Genomic DNA, 21,290 nt, shown 5'->3' on the forward strand with positions numbered 1-21,290 from the left:
AAGCCCCCACCTTGCCTCTCCCTCCTACTCCTACACTTAAGGGCAAAACATATGCACACGTATGTACACAGTGTCCCACAATAAACTGCTCGGCAGGGAAAAATCTCAATATCGAACTGTTTTATATGTGACACACTGCTCCAAGCAGCCGGTTACAAGTACACATAGCATCACTGCCACTCTCTGCTGCGCCGCACTGGCAGGTGTATTTCCCTTCTTCATCCCTAGTGTGGTATATTGGCCTTTAACACCACCTTCTATTCTTTTTGGTTTTTCAAAGCTACACGGCAAATTAGCTGTGCCTCACATCTGATGATGACATGGCAGAAACTGTGGGAAATATAAGAGTTTGTCATCACAAATGTAGGAAATTGGTATGTTTGACTATAAATCCTGAAAAAGTCTGCGGATGAATGCCCAACTATGTTCTGCCCTTTAGCCTTCATGTAGTGTTAGACTGGAGGGGAAACTGCAGCCGCCACCACACTATTAGAAGGGTAATGTCAGAAGATATTTGGTGCAAAATGAACCACAATGGTTAACATCATAACAGTAACATTGTAGCGCTATTGAAAACATTACGCGGCTTCTGGCCTGACGTTTCTTTAAAAAGAGAGCTGGAGAGGGGGGCATTTTGGCGGCGCACCTGCTGGAAAACTCTTGCATTTTCTTCCAATCAGAAGTGCCCCCCTTTCCTCTCAAAACAAAACCAAACAAACCAAATGAGTTTCAATACTCATCTATTCAGCAGTTTATTAGTACAGAATTTTAGCACTTTAACAGCATTACTCAAATTCTGTAAACAAAACATCTACTTCAAGTGATTATCCAACAACATTTAGTTAGTAACATGTTTCACAAGGGTCAGCTACTATAAACCCAAGTACAGAACTCAAATAATTATTTCCTGAGAACAAATCTAGCCGTCTATATGTAAAGTTCAACCAGCCAGTATAAAAATACTGTGACTAAAAAAATAAATAAATCAGTAACTAAGCCAGACCAAAAATTCACACATAAACTTGGTGAATTGTCTGTGTCATGGATGGGAAGTTTCACATTTACAAGACAGGTGGTAGCTTCAGGGTACTTAAGCCCTGCCTCGTGAATGAAGTTCAGCGTCGGTTGAGGGGAGCAACCAAGAGGAGGTACTTTGTCGGCTCTGGAGGCAAACACTAAAATTTGCTCAATTGTGATCTCAAACACACCATCTGTGAAACAGCGAGGCAATACAATAGTTAACATCTAATGATCTGCAGGTTCATGTCAGCAAGTCAATCACTCACAAAATTCTCATACGCTTCTTTCTGTAAAGAGAGAATCATATTCACCTTCAACATCGAGAAGGAAGTCTCTCCAGTACATTTCCACTCTCTTTTCTAGTCACCACGGGTTGCTTTCAGGAGGGGACTATGTTGCTTGAAAGAGGGAAATTAAGTCTGTGGCCTTTAGAGGTCTCTCAGAAGAAGAAAACACCTCCTTGAAGATGCTGGTGTGAATTTTCATCAGTTCCAGGAAACCAAATGTGTTCAGTCCTTCAGAAAGTCTAAAAACCCAAAGTGAGCCAATCAATGTCAAGTATAGAGAAACGCCGCACACAGATGATGACGACAGGATGAGGTGTGTCATGTAAAGGTCTTTAGGTCTTCAGGGATCCCAAAGAGGACAGGCTCTCTGCAGCTTCCTCAATGGCATCTCTAGCCTCAGTTATATCACCAGCCTCCCTGATCTTTATATCATATACACAATTCATTAGTAGAATCAGGCGTTTAAGATACTTTTAATGTTTAGAGAAAGAAAATACAGCAAGTAAGAACAAATTTTAAATTCCTTTTTGAGTTTACACTGCAGATCCAGATCCGTTACGTCTTTGAGAGTGGGCGGTGATGTTGGTGTAGAGCAGAGGTTTCTGTAAAGCCTCTCAGAAAAAAAAGAAGGCAACACTCCTCCATGCACCAGTGTCACAGCAATCATAACTCTATAGGTTCTGTAGAGACCTGTGTGTAATGCTGCATAAATGGAAATGTAGAACATAAAGACATTTTTGCAGTGGCAAGTTGCTCCAGAATAAAGGACTTCAAAGTAAAATCTAAATTTTTAATGCAGTAGGAATACAATTCATCTTTTGGAATATGACTAAGATTAAGTGCCATGTGAGGGTACTAACCATGGCTGTCCAGGGACAGGTTCTTACTGTTCTGGGGCCCTGTAAATAGGGTGCCATCTTTGAGAGCCATCATAAGCAATCAAAAAAACTCTCGCATAGGACCAACCTCATCCACTGAACCTTCTGCTTGCATGAAGTCATCCATGAATATGACACTTATATTGCCCTGGATTGAAACTCCTCCTTGTAAAGGCTCACATTGCACCATCCATTATGTTTTCTCTGCATACATTGATCATATTACTGCTGGGCGTCTCTTCAGTCCAGATTTTTGATGCAAGAGTTGTCAGTAAGGTCTTTAGAACTGGTCTAGAACAATAACAAACAACCAGTTATGGCCATGAGCAGAGACAGTTGATTAAACATTTGTTAGAATTATGATTATTGATTAATTAATATTTATCAAGAAATATAATTAACAATCATAATTTGACAAAATAAATTTCTTAACAAAAATCCTCATTTATGAATCGAGACCAGAGATGTCTTCTAGTGTTGTAACTGTGGCTCAACGCCTTTGATAATTACAACCGTTAAATACTCGTACTCGTCGTCTTCCGTTTTATCCGGGACCGGGTTGCGGGGACAGAAGACTCAGCAGAGACGCCCAGATGTCCCTCTCCCCAGACACCTCCTCCAGCTCCTCTGGGGGGAGCCCAAGGCGTTCCCAGGCCAGCCGAGAGACATAGTCCCTCCAGCGTGTCCTGGGCCGTCCCCTGGGCATCCTCCCGGTGGGACGTACTTGGAACACCTCCCGAGGAAGGCGTCCAGTAGGCATCCGGTATAGATGCCCGAGCCACCTCAACTGGCTCCTCTTGATGTGGAGGAGCAGCGGCTCTACTGCGAGCCCCTCCCGGATGGTCGAGCTCCTCACCCTATCTCTAAGGGAGTGCCCGGCCACCCTACGGAGGAAGCTCATTTCAGCTGCTTGTATCCGGGATCTCGTTCTTTCGGTCATGACCCAAAGTTCATGGCCATAGGTGAGGGTAGGAACATAGACCGATCGGTAAATCGAGAGCTTCACTTTTCGGCTCAGCTTTCTCTTCACCACAACGGACCGGCACAGCGCCCCCATTACTGTGGCAGCCGCACCGATCCGTCTGTCGATCTCCCACTCCATTCTTCCCTCACTTGTGAACAAGACCCCGAGATACTTAAACTCCTCCACTTGAGGCAGGAACTCCCCTCCAACCTGAAGAGGACAAGCCACCCTTTTCTGGTCGAGAACCATGGCCTCGGACGTGGAGGAGCTGATTTTCATCCCTGCCGCTTCACACTCGGCTGCAAACCGCCCCAGTGCATGCTGTAGGTCTTGGTGTCAGGTTCAAATAACCTAAAATACTTATAATCATCACAAAAAGAAGAGAAAGACAAAGAATTTGTTATTTTACTCGCTGCGAGGAGAACGGACAGAGATGTGCTTTCAATTACAAATCTCCTACCGCTCTGAAAAACATCTGTCCGCACCTCTCTTTTTATTATCTTTAGGGGTTCCCTAGTTACAATAAATGTTGCTCTCTAAAGGATGGGAAAAACAGTTGCAATGTAAACAGGTCATATATATCCTTATCTTGTAACAACACACTTCCACAATCTCCCCCATCTTAAGATCAGTGTGTCTTCTGTTCAGCACCATCTTTATGACATCCTCAACTGTGACTGCTTCCTTCCCAGCTCCACCTTTGATCCTTGCCTGCAGACAAACTCATCACATCCTTACTCACACATACATCTTGAAAGGTTATAAAGATCAAATAGTAAAGTTAAAGACAAGGAAAAATATAAGATGAAAGGAAAAATATAAGGTAAAACTATATACAATTATTCCAACACTTGGCTAGAGGGGGCCAGCAGGACCACGCCATCTGCAAAAAGAAGAGACGAAATCCTCTGGTCCCCAAACCTGACCCCCTCTGGCCCTTGGCTGCGCCTAGAAATCCTGTCCATAAAAGTTATGAACAGGACCAGTGACAAAGGGCAGCCCTGCCAGAGTCCAACATGCACCGGGAACAGGTCCAACTTGGTGCCGGCAATGCGAACCAAACTCCTGCTCCGCTTGTACAGAGACCGGATGGCCCCTAGTAAAGGGCCCCCGATTCCATACTCCTGGAGCACCCATCACAGGGCATCACGAGGGACACAGTCAAATGCTTTCTCCAGGTCCACAAAACACATGTGGACCGGTTGGGTAAACTCCCATGAACCCTCGAGTACCCTGTAGAGGGTATAGAGCTGGTCCAGTGTTCCACGGCCGGGACGAAAACCACACTGCTCCTCCTGTAGCCGGGGTTCGACTATCGGCCGGACTCTCCTCTCCAATACCCTGGCGTAGGCCTTACCAGGGAGGGTGAGGAGTGTGATCCCCGTGTAGTTGGAACACACCCTCCGGTCACCCTTCTTATGTAGGGGGACCAGCACCCAAGTCTGCCAAATCCAGAGGCACTGTCCCCATCCGCCACGCAATGTTGAAGATGCGTGTCAACCATGACAGCCCCACAACATCCAAAGACTTGAGGTACTCAGGGCGGATCTCATCCAACCCCGAAGCCCTGCCACCACAGAGCTTTTTAACCACCTCGGTGACTTCAGCCTGGGTGATGAAAGAGTCCAACCCTGAGTCCCCAGCCTCTGTGTCCACCAGGGAATGCGTGATGGCAAGATTGAGGAGATCCTTGAAGTACTCCTTCCACCGCCCGATAATGTCCCCAGTCGAGGTCAGCAGCTCCCCACTCCCACTGTAAACAGTGTTGGTGAAGCAATGCTTTCCCCTCCTGAGGCGCCGGACGGTTTGTCAGAATCGCTTCGGGGCCAACCGGTAGTCCTTCTCCATGGCCTCACCGAACTCCTCCAAGGTCCGAGTTTTTGCCTTTGCCACAGCCCGGGCCGTGGCACGCTTGGCCCCATGGTACCCGTCAGCCGCCTCAGGAGTCCAATAAGCCAACCACAGCCGATAGAACTCCTTCTTCAGCTTGACAGCGTCCCTTACTGCCGGTGTCCACCACCGGGTTCGGGGATTGCTGTCGCGACAGGCACCGCAGACCTTACGGCCGCAGGTACGGGCGGCAGCATCGACAATACATGCGGAGAACATGTTCCACTCGGACTCTATGTCTCCAACATCCCTCGGAATCTGGTCAAAGCTCTCCCGGAGGTGAGAGCTGAATACCTCGCTGGCCAAGGGGTCCACCAGACGTTCCCAGCAGACCCTCACTATGCGCTTGGGCCTGCCAAGTCTGTCCGGCTTTCCCCTCCCCCAGCGGATCCAACTCACCACCAGGTGGTGGACAGCTCAGCCCCTCTCTTCACCCGAGTGTCCAAAACATGCGGCCGAAGGTCTGATGATACGACAACAAAGTCGATCATTGACCTCCTGCCTAGGGTGTCCTGGTGCCAAGTGCACTGAGGGACACCCTTATGTTTCATTATGGACAATCCGTGACTAGCACAGAAGTCCAATAACAAAACACTGCTCGGATTCAGATTGAGGAGGCCATTCCTCCAGATCACGCCTCTCCAGGTGTCACTGTCGTTTCTCATGTGGGCGTTGAAGTCCCCGAGCAGAATAATGGAGTCCCTGGGAGTGGCACTATCCAGCACCCCCGACAGGGACGCCAAGAAGGCCGGGTACTCCGCACTACCACTTGGCCCGTAGGCCGAAGTGATAGTCAGAGACCTCTCCCCAACCCGACGGCGACCCTCTCATCCACTGGGGTAAACCCCAACACTAGACAGCTGAGCTGGGGGGCGACAAGCAAACCCACCCCAGCCCGCCGCCTCTCCCCGTGGGCCACTCCAGAGTAGAAGAGAGTCCCCTCTCGAGGAGATGGGTTCCAGGGCCCACGCTGTGCGTGGAGGCGAGCCCGACTATTTCTAGTCGATATCTCTCGAACTCCCGCACAAGCTCAGGCTCCTTCCCCCCCAGCGAGGTGACATTCCACGTCCCTAGAGCCAGCCTAAGCATCCGGGGATCGGGCCGCCGAGGTCTCCACCTTCGTCCTTCACCCAATCCTCTTTGCACCGGTCCCTCACGGTTCCCCCTGCAGGTGGTGGGCCCACTGGGGGATGGTCTCGTGTGCCTTGTTTGGGCTCGGCCCGGCCGGGTCCCGCGAGGAGCTCTAGGGTGGGACCCCGGCTCCGCCGTACCGGGCGACGTCACGTGCCTTGATTTCGTAGTCGTCATGAGGGGTTCTTGAACCACTCTTTGTCTGACCCGTCACCTACCGTTAAATACTCAGTAATAATTGATAACTATTACCAGAGATGTCACTGTTTAATTGACAGTTTCTGTCAAAACGTGTGGAACTTTGACCTTATTTTGACTGATGAATTACTCTTGCACAAAATAAACACCCACGACTGCTCTTTATCTAGTGTAGAATATAAACTATTTATGTGTGTAATATAAACCATCTATGTGTGTAACTGGCATGTGTACATAGAGCAGAGGGGGTCAAGCTTAGGGAGTGAAGCATAGAGTCCAAAGTCATAAATTAGTGAAGGACAAGGAATCACCGATGGGGGAGAAGAAGACAGGGGAGAACAGGGCACAGAGAGGGCAAGGTCATAAATTGGGGAAGGAGACAAGGCTGGAGCCAGACAGGATAAGTTTGTTATAAGAGAAGAACCAGAAGTACTCCTTATTTGGACATAAGGATATGGTTGCTGGGGAGATATCTACAGACAGGATGATTGTATATGTGTACTGCATAGGAGCGAAGGGTATATAAAGGTATTGTGGCCCCTCCAAAACGGACAACACGCAGACATTTCCAGGTAGCAGTGTAAGTGTGCTGTCTCCCTCTCTGAATTCAAATTGATTTTAATAAACTTGTGGAAACGTACAACTAATCTCTGACCGACTATTGTCCTTTGGGGTACCAAATAGAAAGAGTCAATGAGAGGTGAGGAGTAATGTAAGAGTTAATTCATGGCCAGTGAAGTTTTCCTACCTCAACACATGGCAGTAGTGCAGTCTTACAATAAAGTGCGGAGGGGGTCCATCATTGCCAGGTCGTTTCCTCAGGGCTCTATGAGCTCGATCTATAACTGGTGCATCTGTGAGATTTAACACTTCTTCTAACAGCTGGGCCATAAACTCTCATGGCTTTAGGCCATCATCCTTCCCTTCTTTAATTCCGGCCACTCTCATATTCTGTTGTTTCAAACAGCCTTCAAGGTCAAGGCATTTCTTTGATAGTGCTTCAACTTGCCCAGAGAGATCCTTAACTTTGTCTTCCAGCACTTGTATTGTGTCTGAAGTGTCGCTAGCAGCGTCGGTTAATTCTTTCAAAGCTTGGTTTTTTTGCGCTCATTCGGGATTTAAGTGCCGATAATGCTGTGTCACTTTCGGTTCTCAGCGTAGCTATCTTCCCACTCAAGGTATACTTTACCTCTAAGATCTCTGCCTCGATCTTGTTGCAAATGTCCGACTTAATAGTTAGCTCTGCATGGAGTGATGATATAGCCTTTAGCACATCGTTGTTATCCGTCTGTTGGGCGGTCTCACTGGCTCTCGTCTCCGTAGTCAAGTAAAGTCAAGTTTATTTATATAGCGATTTTCAGCAACAGGTTACACAAGGCGCTGTACACAAGGAAAAACATTACAATGATACAGAAAATCAAACAACAGAAGTAATAAAAAAAAAAATTTAAATAAAGAGAATGATGGATAAGAAAATGAAAGGAAAATTGGACCGAAAACGCAACCAACAATGTTTAGATGGCACAGTCAAAGGTCACTCCAAACAAATAAGTTTTTCATCTTGATTTAAAGCAACTTAGGGTTTTGGCGCTTTTACAGTTTTCTGGGTGTTTATTCCAGATTAGTGGAGCATAAGAACTAAAACCTGCTTCTCCATGTTTGGTTGTGGTTCCGGGTATGCAGAACAGATTTGAGTCAGAAGACCTGAGAGGTCTGGGTGGTTGATACACTGACAACAAGTCTGTGATGTATTTTGGTGCCAAGCCATTCAGTGATTTATAGATTAACAGAAGTATTTTGAAGTCTATTCTCTGAGCTACAGGGAGCCAGTGTAGGGACTTTAGAACCGGGTTGATGTGCTCCACTTTCTTAGTTCTAGTGAGGACGCGGGCAGCAGCATTCTGGGTCAACTGCAGCTGCCTGATCGACTTTTTAGGCAGACCTGTGAAGACACCGTTGCAGTAATCAATTCTACTAAAGATGAACGCATGAATTAGTTTTTCAAGGTCCTGCTGAGACATTAGTCCTTTAATCCTGGAGATGTTCTTTAGGTGATAGAAGGCCGACCTAGTTAGTACCTTTATGTGCCTCTGAACGTTCAGGTCTGAGTCCATCACTACACCCAGGTTTTGAGCCTGACTGGTGGTTTCTAGCTGTTTTAACTGAGGCTGTGTGCTAACTTTTAAACGCTCTTCCTTTGATCCAAAGATTATTACTTCAGTTTTGTTTAGATTCAGCTGAAAAAATTTTTGGCTCATCCATGCATTGATTTCTTCTAAGCATTTACCCAGTGCTTGAATGGGTTCATAGTCACCTGGCGACATCGTAAAGTATAGCTGTGTGTCGTCTGCATAGTTATGACAACATACGTTGTTGTTTTTTAATATCTGAGTTAGGGGGAGCATGTAGATATTGAATAGAAGGGGCCCTAAGATGGACCCTTGGGGAAAGTCACATGTGATTTTTGTGGTCTCTGATGTAAAGTTACCTACTGAAACAAAAAAGTCCCTGTCCTTCAAGTAGGATTTAAACCAATTGAGTGCTGTACCAGAAAGGCCGACCCAGTTTCCAGGCGCTCTAATAAAATGGAGTGATCGACAGTGTCGAATGCTGCACTAAGATCCAATAATACCAGCACTGTGGTTCTTCCACATTCTGCATTATACGGATGTCATTGAACACCTTGACAAGAACAGTCTCTGTACTGTGGTGAGCACGGAAGCCTGACTGGAAGACATTGAAGCGGTTGGTCATTGTTAGGAAGTTGTTTAACTGCTGAAACACAGCTTTTTCAATAATCTTACTGATGAAGGGGAGGTTTGATATAAGCCTGTAGTTCTGTAGTAGCAGCTTGTCCAAGTTGCTCTTTTTCAATAGATGTTTGATAATTGCTATTTTCAGGGCCTTGGGAAAAACACCTGAAAAAAGGGACGTATTTATTATTTGTGTTAAATCAGATGTTATGAAAGGCAAAGCTTTCTTAAGGAAAGCTGTGAGTAAAACATCGAGACAGCAGGAAGAAGAGCTTAGTTGGTGTACGATTTCTTCTAAGTTTCTGTAGTTTTTTTGGTGAAATTGGGAAATTTTGTCAAAATCAGTTCTAGTTGGAGGCAACTTTGGTACTGGAGTTGATGTGGATGTGCTGACTGCCCCTCTGATCTTTTGGGTTTTTTCAGTAAAGAAGTTAGCAAATTCATTGCAGGCCCTGGTAGAGTGGAGATCAGATGCTACAGTTACAAGAGGATTCGTTAGCCTGTCGACACCGTGGCAAATAATGCACAAGCATTGTTAATTGTTTTGCTGATGATCTCAGAAAAGAAAGATTCCCTTGCATTTTTCAGTTGTAGGGTATATCTGTATAGTTTCTCTTTATAGATAATATAGTAAACTGGAGTCCAGTCTTTCGCCACCTACGTTCAGCTTTTCGACACTCCTTTTGTTCACTTCTGACTGGTGGAGCACTTCTCCATGGAGACATTTTCTTCCCAGAAACGACTTTCACTTTAATTGGAGCAATTGAATCAATGATGTCCAAGATTTTAGAATGAAAGTTATCTACCAGCTCATCTACAGTGTTACAGGGCAAAGTGGAGGTAGAAGAGTAAATCTGGTTAAAGGTTTCAGCAGCACCGTCCTTAAAGATGCGTTTTCTTACCATGTCTCTTTGGCCAACTGAGTCATTGCAGATGATGCTTTCAAAAATAACAGAAAAGTGGTCAGATAGGGCAACATCAGTTACAGACACCTTGGAAATGTTTAGACCCTTAGTGATGATCTAGTCCAAAATATGTCCCTGTTTGTGCGTTTGCTGTTTAACATGTTGAGTAAACCAAAATTTCAAAGAGTGTCACATAGATCTATTGCACTTCTGTCTTCAGGATTGTCCATGTTAATGTTGAAGTCTCCCACAATAATTAAACAGTCATAATCAACACATATCAAAGATAAAAGCTCATCAAAATCACTGAAAAAGTTTGTTTTGGACTTAGGAGGCCTGTAAATATTCAAGAACATGGTTCGGACCGGGCTCTTTACCTGGAGAGCCAAATGTTCAAAAGAGTCAAATTTGCCCAGAAATACTTTTTTACACTCTAATAAATCTTTAAACAAAGTGGCCACCACTCCACCTTTCCTTTGCTGTCTGCTCTCAAAAAGAAAATTGTAGTTCGGAGGCGTCACCTCTATCAGAATGGGAGCTTCATTAAATTCATGTAACCATGTTTCTGTTAAAAACATAACATCAAGATTGTGGTCAGTAATGAAGTCATTGATTAAAAATGATTTTCCTGACAGAGATCTAATGTTCAATAATGCCAGTTTATATGACATTGTGGCTGATATTAACTCTGTGTCTGGTTGTACTTGACATTTTATGGCTTTTTAAAAATTGTTTATTACCGTCTCTTATCCTTTTGGTTTTGTTCTTTCTGTCACGTATAAGCACAGAGATTTTACAACTATCTCCTATTAGGGGCCCACGTTTTTCCTGGACATGCTCATTTCTGATAGAGTTACCACTGGGACCCAGACTGTATCACAGAGAAGTGATTTAAAGGTCCTGATTAAGAGGAGATAGATTAGGAGGTGGTGGGGCTCTGCGACATTTGGAAGATGTTGGTTTAGTAGCAGGGCCTCGGCCACGGGGGTGTTGAACGGAGAAGATGTCAGAGCCATTTAGGTCCTGATTTTAAGAGCTCGTTTCATGTTATCAGAATCCAGTAAAGCAAAAAGTGAGCTCAATGGGGAGATGGGAGAGTTCTGTGCGGTCTGGGGTGTGGGGGGTTTACCGGGGGTGTCGGTCTGGGTTTTGGGGGAGGGGGGTCCACCTCTCCTGTGGATTTCGATGGGGAGACCTTTTGTGATGACCTCTTTCTCAGCCAGCTGGCCGGTTGTCTCTGCTGGAGCTGTTGGAGGCAGTGTTATCATTGTTGTTGATACTCCATGTTCTCTGCTGAAAGTCGAAGCTGCTGGCGGATTATTTAGTGAATAGAAGAGATTAGATGTGAGACATCTGGCTCCTGGCTTGTTCAAACAGAAACCATCTTGCTTGAAGAGTTGTCTTTTTTCCCAAAAAATATTAAAGTTGTCGATGAAGTTCACAGATGTTGTAGCACATGTTTTTTTCAACCATTTATTAATCATCAGAAGTCTCGGAAAAATTTAATCTCCACAGAAAATCGGTGCAAAGGGTCCGCTGAGAAACACCTTGATACTGAGACTTCCAACAATATTCAGAAGACGAGTGAAATCCTCCTTCAGTCCTTCTGATTTTTTTCTTAGCCACGTCATCCATGGCTCCACAGTGTATAATAAGGTTTTCTACAGACGGGCGCTTTTCTGTGATTGCAAGAATATTCTCTGAGATATCAGAGACCACGTTACTGGTACCAATCATAACTTCTATGTTTTTCTTGTTGCAGAAGTTTTTAATCCCATCCACAGCTGTGTTGCCCACCATTTCTCTGTAATTCTGGCCATTCTAATTTATTTAATTGCTGAGATCTTCCAGTAAGTCGTCCACTTTGATTTTTTGGGCATGCGCCTAAAACATGCCAGGGGGTTCTGCCAGTAGGTTTATTCTCAGAGTTGTTGAGCTGCCTGTCAATGTTTGGGATCACAGGCAGAGTTGAATCATTGCTGTACCCCATATTCTCCTCCACATTCTAGTCGGTGGATTTTTATCTCCAAAACAGCCAATTTCTGTAAAGGTTTGTCAAAGTCCTCTGTGGTGAAGGGAGGCATTTTCTGCTGATTAGCTGGCGTCAACTTGTCCTTCTTTTGAGCTCGATTATAAAAACATCAAAATTCTTTAGCAAAAAAAAATAAAAATAATAATAATCCTTGGGAGTCGCTGGTAAGAAGTGGTTTTAATCCAATATTTCCATAATTTTGGCTAAGAGATAAAAAGTTAGGAGTAAAAGACTGCAAGCAAGCAGGGAGCTTAGGGGAAAAGTGTCTGAGATGGCAGAGAGGCGGAAGCAGAAAAAGTCCTGAACCAAGCCCGAGGCTTAAATAAGTATTTAATACAGAATAGGGTAGAAAATCCTTTATTGTCCCACAATGGGGGAAATTTAATTGTGTCAGAAACAAAGCAAAAGACAATGAAAGCATCCAGGTTTATACATCACTAGAAACCATAGAAAAAGTTACCAAAATAGACGCTATAAGAACCAATTGGGAAAAACAGGAGTCACAAAAAGAGGCTGTACAATAAAGGAGAATAAAACCCAGGAAACATTAAATTTACATTTGAACAATCTGTGTGGTTATCAACAAAGCATACTCAGATTAATTAAATGAGAGGTGCAGCATAGTCAGATGACAGAATCAATGTTAACACTCGTTGAGTAGATCATAAACTGTGCAATATAATAGAAAACAAATAAAACAATCTCCTTCATTCAGTGAAGGAGCAGTGAATGTAACTGCCATGTATGCAGCGAATGATGCCTGGAAACCCAGAAATATATGAATAGATAATGCTTGAAGTCTCAAAATGTGATACCAACTAAATTACTGCTTTCACTAATTCCTGCAGTTCTGTAAAATTTTTCTTTCATTATTCTTGTGTCTGTGTGTTAGGGAGTGGTGGAGGCTCCCATCTAGAATCACAGTTAAATTTTAACTAAACCTAAGCTATGTAGGTCTGATGACATAAACCACAATTACACTTTTTACACAAAATTAAACCCTGGTGTCCTGTTTGGCAGGTAGGGACACGCAACACTCTGCTAAGGAGGACAACCTGACTTCACTGAATGTTTGCAATTGACACCATGGACACCTCAGCTGTACAGTAACAGTTTAAGAGCAACAGCAACATCCCTGACAGCACGACACACAGTTGCCTTTGACGGATTTTCTGCATCACTTATACAAAAAGCTGCTGTTGGCATAAAAACGACGTGCAGTCGTTGTGTCATAGGAGCAATGTGTGGGCTGAGAATATTATTCAGATACATTGACTGTGGCAAAAAAACAGTAACGCTCCAAAATATATTCATTTGAAAATGACAAGACATCTAAATGCAGTCTGATCACCCTCTCCTGACTAGGAATGGGTACATTTCACATCTGAATCGATACGGTACCAATACATGGTACCTGGGAATCGATACCGGCACTCGCTGGTATCAGTTTTCGGTACTTTTATGAGTGTTATGTGGTATTAAATGTTATAAAATAAAATCTCAAAGATTTTCCATTTAACATTCACTACCGGTCAAATATTAGAACCACTTTCTCTTTCAATGTTTTTATATTTATGACAATTTCCATTGTATGTAGATTCTCACTAAAGGCATCAAAACTGTGAATAAACACATATGGATTCATGTAGCAAACGAAAAATTGTAAAATAACTTTAAATATGTTTTATATTTTAGATTCCTAAAAGTAGCCACCCTTTGGTGTGATGAATGAATTATTAACCTTTAGCCATCTCTGAATGAACCTCTGGTAAGTTCTTTCAAGAGTCTTTGGAAAACCATTTCAGGTGACCACCTCAAGAAGCTCATGGAGAGAATGTTACGAGAGCAAAGCAGTAATCACAGCAAAGGGAGGCTATTTGGAAGAATCTAAAATAGAAAAATTATAGCTTTTATAGAAGCTAAAATAAAGCTGTAATCTAAAATATAATAATGTTTAGTTATTTCACATTTTTCTTTTACTACATAACTTTACATGTGTTCATTCAAAGTTTGGTTGCCTTTGGTGAGAATCTACAATGTAAATAGTTATGAAAATAAAGAGACCCATTAAGTGTGAAAGTGTATCTAAAACTTTTGACCGGTAGTGTATGTATTATTCTATATATAAACTTTATTGAATATATCAAAACAACATCCAGCTGTTTGTATTGCAACATCTCAGTTGTTTCACACATTTCTTCAATATGAAAACCCTTAACTACGCAGTTTATATCTTAAGGCAAAAATTTAATGCACAAATTGTATCCACTAGCAGGCGTGTTAACGGTGCTGAATGCAGGAGTTGTAGCCATATATCTGAGGCTGATGAAAATTGTGGATTCTTCAGCCTTGACAAAAATCTGGTGCTTAACTAGGTGCTTCCTCTGATTAGAAGTATTCCTGCCACTGGCCTTGCACTTCACATAACATATTTTACAGCGACCGTAATCTGTTTGAGCATTCAAACCTTAGCCATTGTCCTCTTTAGTGTGGATTCTCGTGTGTTTGTTTAAACTTCTTTTTTCAGTGAATCTTTGTCCACATAGATCACAACAGAAAGGTTTCTGTCCAGTGTGGATTCTCATGTGTTTGTTTAAACTTCCTATTTCAGTGAATCTTTGTCCGCATAGATCACAACAGAAAGGTTTCTGTCCAGTGTGAATTCTCATATGTCCGTTTAAATGTCCTTTTCAGTAAATCTTTGTCCACATAGATCACAACAGAAAAGGTTTCTGTCCAGTGTGAATTCTCATATGTCCGTTTAAATGTCCTTTTTCAGTAAATCTTTGTCCACATTGATCACAACAGAAAGGTTTCTGTCCAGTGTGGACTCTCATGTGTCTGTTTAAATGTCCTTTTTCAGTAAATCTATGTCCACATAGATCACAACAGAAAGGTTTCTGTCCAGTGTGGATTCTCATGTGTGTGTTTAAATGTCCTTTTTGGTTAAATCTTTGTCCACATAGATCACAACAGAAAGGTCTCTCTCCAGTGTGGATTCTCATGTGTTTGTTTAAACTTCCTTTTTCAGTAAATCTTTGTCCACATAGATCACAACAGAAAGGTTTCTGTCCAGTGTGGATTCTCATGTGTTTGTTTAAACTTCCTTTTTCAGTAAATCTTTGTCCACATAGATCACAACAGAAAGGTTTCTGTCCAGTGTGGATTCTCATGTGTGTGTTTAAATTTCCTTTTTCAGTAAATCTTTGTCCACATAGATCACAACAGAAAGGTTTCTGTCCAGTGTGGATTTTCATATGTTTGTTTAATGTTGATTTATGGCTAAATCTTTGTCCACACAAATCACAACAGAAACGTTTCTGTCCAGTGTGGATTCTCATGTGTCTGTTTAAATTAGTTTTTTGGTTAAATCTTTGTCCACATAGATCACAACAGAAAGGTTTCTCTCCAGTGTGGATTCTCTCATGTATGTTTAAAGCACATTTTCCAATAAAGGTTTTACCACAGTCTTCACAGCTAACCTTAACTCCTGTCTGGACTTTCTTTGGCAATTCCACATTTTTCTTCTCTGTGAAACATTTCTTCTCGTCCAGCGAGCTTAAAGATCCTATTTCTGAATTTATCATGTCTTTCTGAAGAAAGCCACGGTGAACAAATTGTTCAACAAACTCAGGGGAGCTAAAAGGTTTGTTAATGTTTCCATCACACTCAGGAGCTCTGCTGTCCTTCCAGTCATTGTCCATGTCCTTAGATTTCAGTCCAGAGTCTGACAAGTGTTTGAGATCAGAGACGGGGTGCTTTACATCATCTGCCTTTTCATCCTTCTCAGTGTCTTCAGTTTCTGAGGAAATGGAACCATCTCCATGATCTTGTATCCTGATGGATTCTTCTCCTCCATCGATGTCTTCAGGAAGCGCTCTGCCTTTAATTTGGTCTTGATAAAGCTGTGAGAGTAGAGGGGACTGTTTATCATCCTCAGTCTTTATGAGAGTAGCAGTGACTGGAAACCTGATGGCATCAATCTCCTCCTTCCCATTGAGCTGCTCTCCCCCTAGACTGGTGTAGACCTCCTCCTGTTCCTCCTTTATGTGGTGGAGCTTTGGGCCATGTAGGTCAGCACAAGGTCTGTGGTTTACAGGAGCTTCTTCTTTAACCATCAACATCTGCTTAACATCTGCAGGAAACACATCATGCATATTAGAAAGTTTTTTGACTTCAGCCTGGACTGAGTCTCTTTTTATTAAAGATATATTTAGGTGCTTTGGTTACATTAAATTCTTTGATTTAATCACCATATATTCTTATCCTTTTATTTTGCATTGTTGCTTCTTGTTTCTGTTGATTTATATCATGATCTAACAACCATATACTGAAACCATTTTAGTCGTTCCATCTGACATCTTTTTTGTCTCCATCTCACTTCTCTACGATTCCAATGTGCCGCATAATTACTACTTTTAACTAGTTTCTATGTGGAATAGGGATGGGACGCTTAATGAAACCGAAATGAACAGTTTGATTCGGTTGTCCCGAATCAAACTGTGTGTGTGCGTACCGTTCGGACCATACTCACACGCAATTTTGGGTGTGTCGTGGGAAATCAGTCGTAGAGGAGGGGCGAACATGGCAAGCAAAGAGGACTCGGAGGTGGAGCATGCACCAGCAACGTTATATAAGTCTGATGTGTCGGTGCATTTTGCATTCAGTGCATTGACACATTAACAGTGTCTCACCCGTCACTTCTCACGGACTGGGTAGACGACATGAAGTTATGGCCCAAAGTTACCTACATTGACATTATTAATTATCTTGTTTTTTCCGAAGGCAATGACGGCAAGGAATTACGTAATTATAAGAGCACCGAGGCATGTAATTACCCTCACAGCAACAAAATTGATAAAGTAATGCTTAAGAAACAAGACAACTTTGTTTTACATAAAGCAGCTGTAGAGAGGGTCAGGTTCAGGGGAAGTAGAGTGGTGGAGACAGTCAACTGTTCCTGTATCGCCAGATTAGGTAACTAATGTAGTGATGCAGCAGCTATTCTGTGGAAGTTATATCACTAATCTGGATATCAGAATATTTAGATCACTGAAACAGAAACACTGGACTAGCCAGAAGCTATGATCGGGGAGACGTGCAGCTGTCATCTTGCTGCCTGATCCGTGTTTACATGTGGAAGTCATGCATTGTTAAAGCTTCGTGAAGCATGTCTGATCTAGTGTCATACAAAAAAATTAAATGACATAAAAAATATAAGAGGCTGTACATTAAAGGAAATTTTAAAACATAAGAAAAAATAAAGTAATATGATGTGCAACTGGGTAGTATAATTTTTGGGGATTTGAACAAATATACAGAATATATTCATTTGAAAAAAGTACAGACTGGATGCAAGACAACTGACCATTTACATAAAAGGAAAATAAATAAGAAAACAGCAGAGATGTAAATAACTTAAGTTTCATTTTGTGGGGAGCAGTGATAGTTGTAAAGTATGAGCTGGAAGTAATTAGCTGGCATCTTAAAGATTAAAAATATTTCAATAAAAAATATGATGTTAGGTTTAAATTAAACATATAATCGGCTATAAGCGTTTAATCCATGTTTAGGCTAAAGTGCTCTCAGAGTATCAGGAGGAGCATCCACAGAAGAGCAGCTGCCTAAATTGATCAATTCTTGTTAGCAATAGCTCTCACTGTAGGTGGCCTTGCCCGTGTTTTTATTTCAGTGATTTAGATCTATATACAAAGACATGGTAGTGCTTTTGTGAGCATAACCTTCCTCATTATGTTAAATTTTGAGTAATGACAGTGAGAAAATACTCCCTAATGTTTGTTGCAGGTCCAGAATGCTGTGATCAGTGGATAAACAGGGGTTGCATGTACAGATGAGCAGCACAGGTGGAACGCAGGGACGATAAAGAATCTGAAACCCTAACGTCCAACTTCAGACACCACAAGGCAGAGCAGCAGTATAACATGAACTCACGGACTGCAGTGACACAAACACTCCCAAACACGCCACGTCATCATACTCACCAATACTTCATAGACAGTGTTAGCAAAGCACCAATGAAGCCACTTTTCCTCCTCAAGAATGCATTAATTAGAAAGTGTTACAAAGCCTCACCATCAGCAGAACCTCACTCCAACAGCACAATTGATGAGCAATTTCTTCAGCCACACCAAGCACACAGTTCTGATCTTAGCTGTAATCCATGCAGGGCATTCTATCAGGCATATATTCATGTTTCTGAAGATCAAGCATCACAATTACAAGAAGAAACAAAAGAACAAAGTGCATCAGATTTGTGGTACAACTGTAGAAAAATCAGACTTACAGCAAGAACTGCAAAAAAAGTTCCAGTTCGTGCCAACACAAAAAATGACACATTTTTATCTGAGCACATGTACACCTCCTTTTGTGGTAATTATGAAACAAACTATGGTAAAGAAAATGAAGTTAGAGCTTGTAATCAACTGAAAGAACGGGGCATGAACATCATTCACATGGGTACTGTTATCAGCATCCAGGAACCATGGCTCTCTGCTAGTCCTGATGGGGTCATTGACTCAGATGTGCTGTTAGAAATAATGTGTCCCGTACCAACCCATCCTTCACTCACTGAGCAGCTTACCCAGAAATGCAGCGATATCAAATTGGTAGATGGAGAGCTGCTGCTGAAGAAAACTGGAAGCAAAGGCTATTACATGCAAGTGCAGCTTACAATGTTTTGCTCAGGTCTAAAGACTGTCACACTTGTGATCTGGACACCTAGTGAGCATGTTGCCTTTACAGTGCATATGATGAAGCATTTGTAAAGGAAAAAGTAAAGTGCTTGAGAAGGTTTTACTTCTTTTTACTTCTCATGTTTCTTCACATTGTGGTTGAATAAAAAAAAGAAATCACTGTTCAGTTGATTGCACTATATGTGCATATATCACAAGTTTTTCGACAAAAACATTCAGTGTGTAGAAAAGAAGATAAAAAAGGGAGACCTGGAAATTATTTACTATAAATATCTGTACATCAAAATTATTCTGTATCAGGATGAGATCCTCTCTTAAATTGACTAGAGCAGCACATATCCTCAAAATCGTGTCTATTTTAGGAGCCATGCTTATAGGACCAGTTTAAGATAGTATTTTGATAACTTTCAAACATCTGATTGCTCTTTCAACATGAAATCTTACATTTGCAATCCGACGCATGTATGTTACCTGTTCCTCAGTTATCTGTCTATGTTCTTTTGTGAAAGAAGGAATTACTAATCTAACTTTTCACTCAAAGAGCAATCCTTTTATTGTAATACCTCCATTTGCCATGACTTCGTCACCAGGTTTCAGGCACGTTAATATTCCAGAGTCCATTGTGATAAATTTGTCATATGCCGCCGACACAAACATTAGTCCACATGATGCAACAGCTACCAAATATCTGACTGTGTTGTGTGAATAATAGTGGCCGTATGATTCCCCTCGAGCCCAGATTTTTGGGTTTCTGTAAAAGGCTCTCACTGCAGTCTATAATGCATGTTGTATTCAAAAAGTTCTTCTTGAAGGCTGCAGGCATATTTGCTTGAATAGGTTCTCTTGGCAGCCATGGAATTAATGGTTGGAAACGTTCCTCCAGTCTGTCTAACCAGTATGAAATGATCTTGCTAGCCATGCTCTGTGATATATCAAACTAGCGGCTTAGCTCACCTATTACACGATCACTTTTTAATTTCATAAGTGTCATAAGGACTTGATCTCGTACAGGCATTGTAAAATCATTGTTGTCATATCCTTCCAGGGTTGACACAAGTGTTAAATGTGTTATGGAAATTTTTAGTGCCCTGCTTGATTTTCTCTTTGATACAGGAACTGACAAAAGTATTAGAACTCTCTGGGTCTCATGAGAGTTACCTTGAAAACTGTTGTAGCTTATAAGGAGAACCTTTGCTTCGTCTAGGCAGAACGATTTGGCAGCACTACTGAGCACATCTCCAATGCTGTAAAAAAAATCCTTCTCTCTTGCAAGATTATAATAAAGCTGATTCTGAATGACAATCATATGTCTCTGTCTTGTTAAAAACTAATTGTTCTACAACAAATGGAGACGAGGATGGGATTCCTTAACTGGGTTCTTCCGAGGACATAGGCAGGAGTGTCTGATCAACCTGGAAGAGCTTCCCTGCCTCAAACTTTTAGTGTTAAGGGGTGGAGGACTGCTGACTCGGTGTTCTTGGAGACTCAGCACTGGAATCCAAAAGAACCAATTTTTTTTCCTTCTAGAGACGGTGAGAAACAATGAATCGGCATAATTTTATTAATTATCATCAATATCAATTTGCTTAATAGTTTGAAAATTATAACCAAAGGTCTATAAATTAAATTGCAAAAATAAAAAGCAGAAACAGAGAAAATAATAAAAGGGTTAATAATGATAAGGACTTGTTCAATTTTAACTAAAAGGTTAAAACTAACAGTTTTCTACTGGGGTCAAAGGGGATATGGGATTTTTCCTGCCTTGGAACAGGAGCGAGGTGCACGGACCTCGCTGACGCGGTTTACGCCACGCTGCTGAACAGTAATTCACCAGTAGAGACCCCTCCCTGTACGGTTGAGTGAGGCTCCCCTAACCAGTAAGTTAGGGGGAAGGCGATTTTGATAACCCTGATTTAAAGAAAATGATGTCCAATTATGTCTTTTAAAGTGCTATAATTAAATAAAATCTAGTTTGGATTAAACTTAATTGTTAATTTTTCTGTTTAAGTTTAAACACTGCAGTGTTTGTGTTTGTTTAGTGTCTGGGTAGAACCATAAAATGTTAATGCCGGCTTAAAAATAATTGTCTGCATTTAACCTGAGCAGAGAAATTCTGAAATAAAGCTGTGATCAAATTAAACTTAACAAAAAGAGAAATTTAACAGCAACTCTGCTGTCATTATATTGTATAAAGTATGAAGAATTAGCAAAGAGTTTCAGCAGCAAAACATTTGGATTCATATCAGAGAAGACTACTGCTGTGCTTCTAAATTATTTGAGATCTCTTTGGATTGTGTGCACTTATCTTTAAACAGGATCCTGATGATTATCAATCAAAGCATCTGGAGATATGCTAAGAAAAACATTTTTGAAAAGAGATTGTTGAAAATGTCTTTAAATTACTGAAACTTCATTAATACACTGAGTAGATTTGACGTCATTAAAACATTTATTATATTTGATATTTACAAGTTGATCGGGAAAAAAATCAACTACATTTTGGCCAACTGTGTCTCTGT

General features: G+C 41.9%; 1 pseudogene; it reads right to left on the bottom strand.

The window, feature by feature from the left end:
* Positions 1–1,639: 1,639 nt before the first annotated feature.
* On the bottom strand, positions 1,640–19,786 carry LOC124880958 (annotated as a pseudogene).
* Between the last annotated feature and the right edge of the window lie 1,504 nt (positions 19,787–21,290).

Source organism: Girardinichthys multiradiatus, chromosome 14 (assembly GCF_021462225.1).
Source record: "Girardinichthys multiradiatus isolate DD_20200921_A chromosome 14, DD_fGirMul_XY1, whole genome shotgun sequence".
NCBI lineage: Eukaryota > Metazoa > Chordata > Actinopteri > Cyprinodontiformes > Goodeidae > Girardinichthys > Girardinichthys multiradiatus.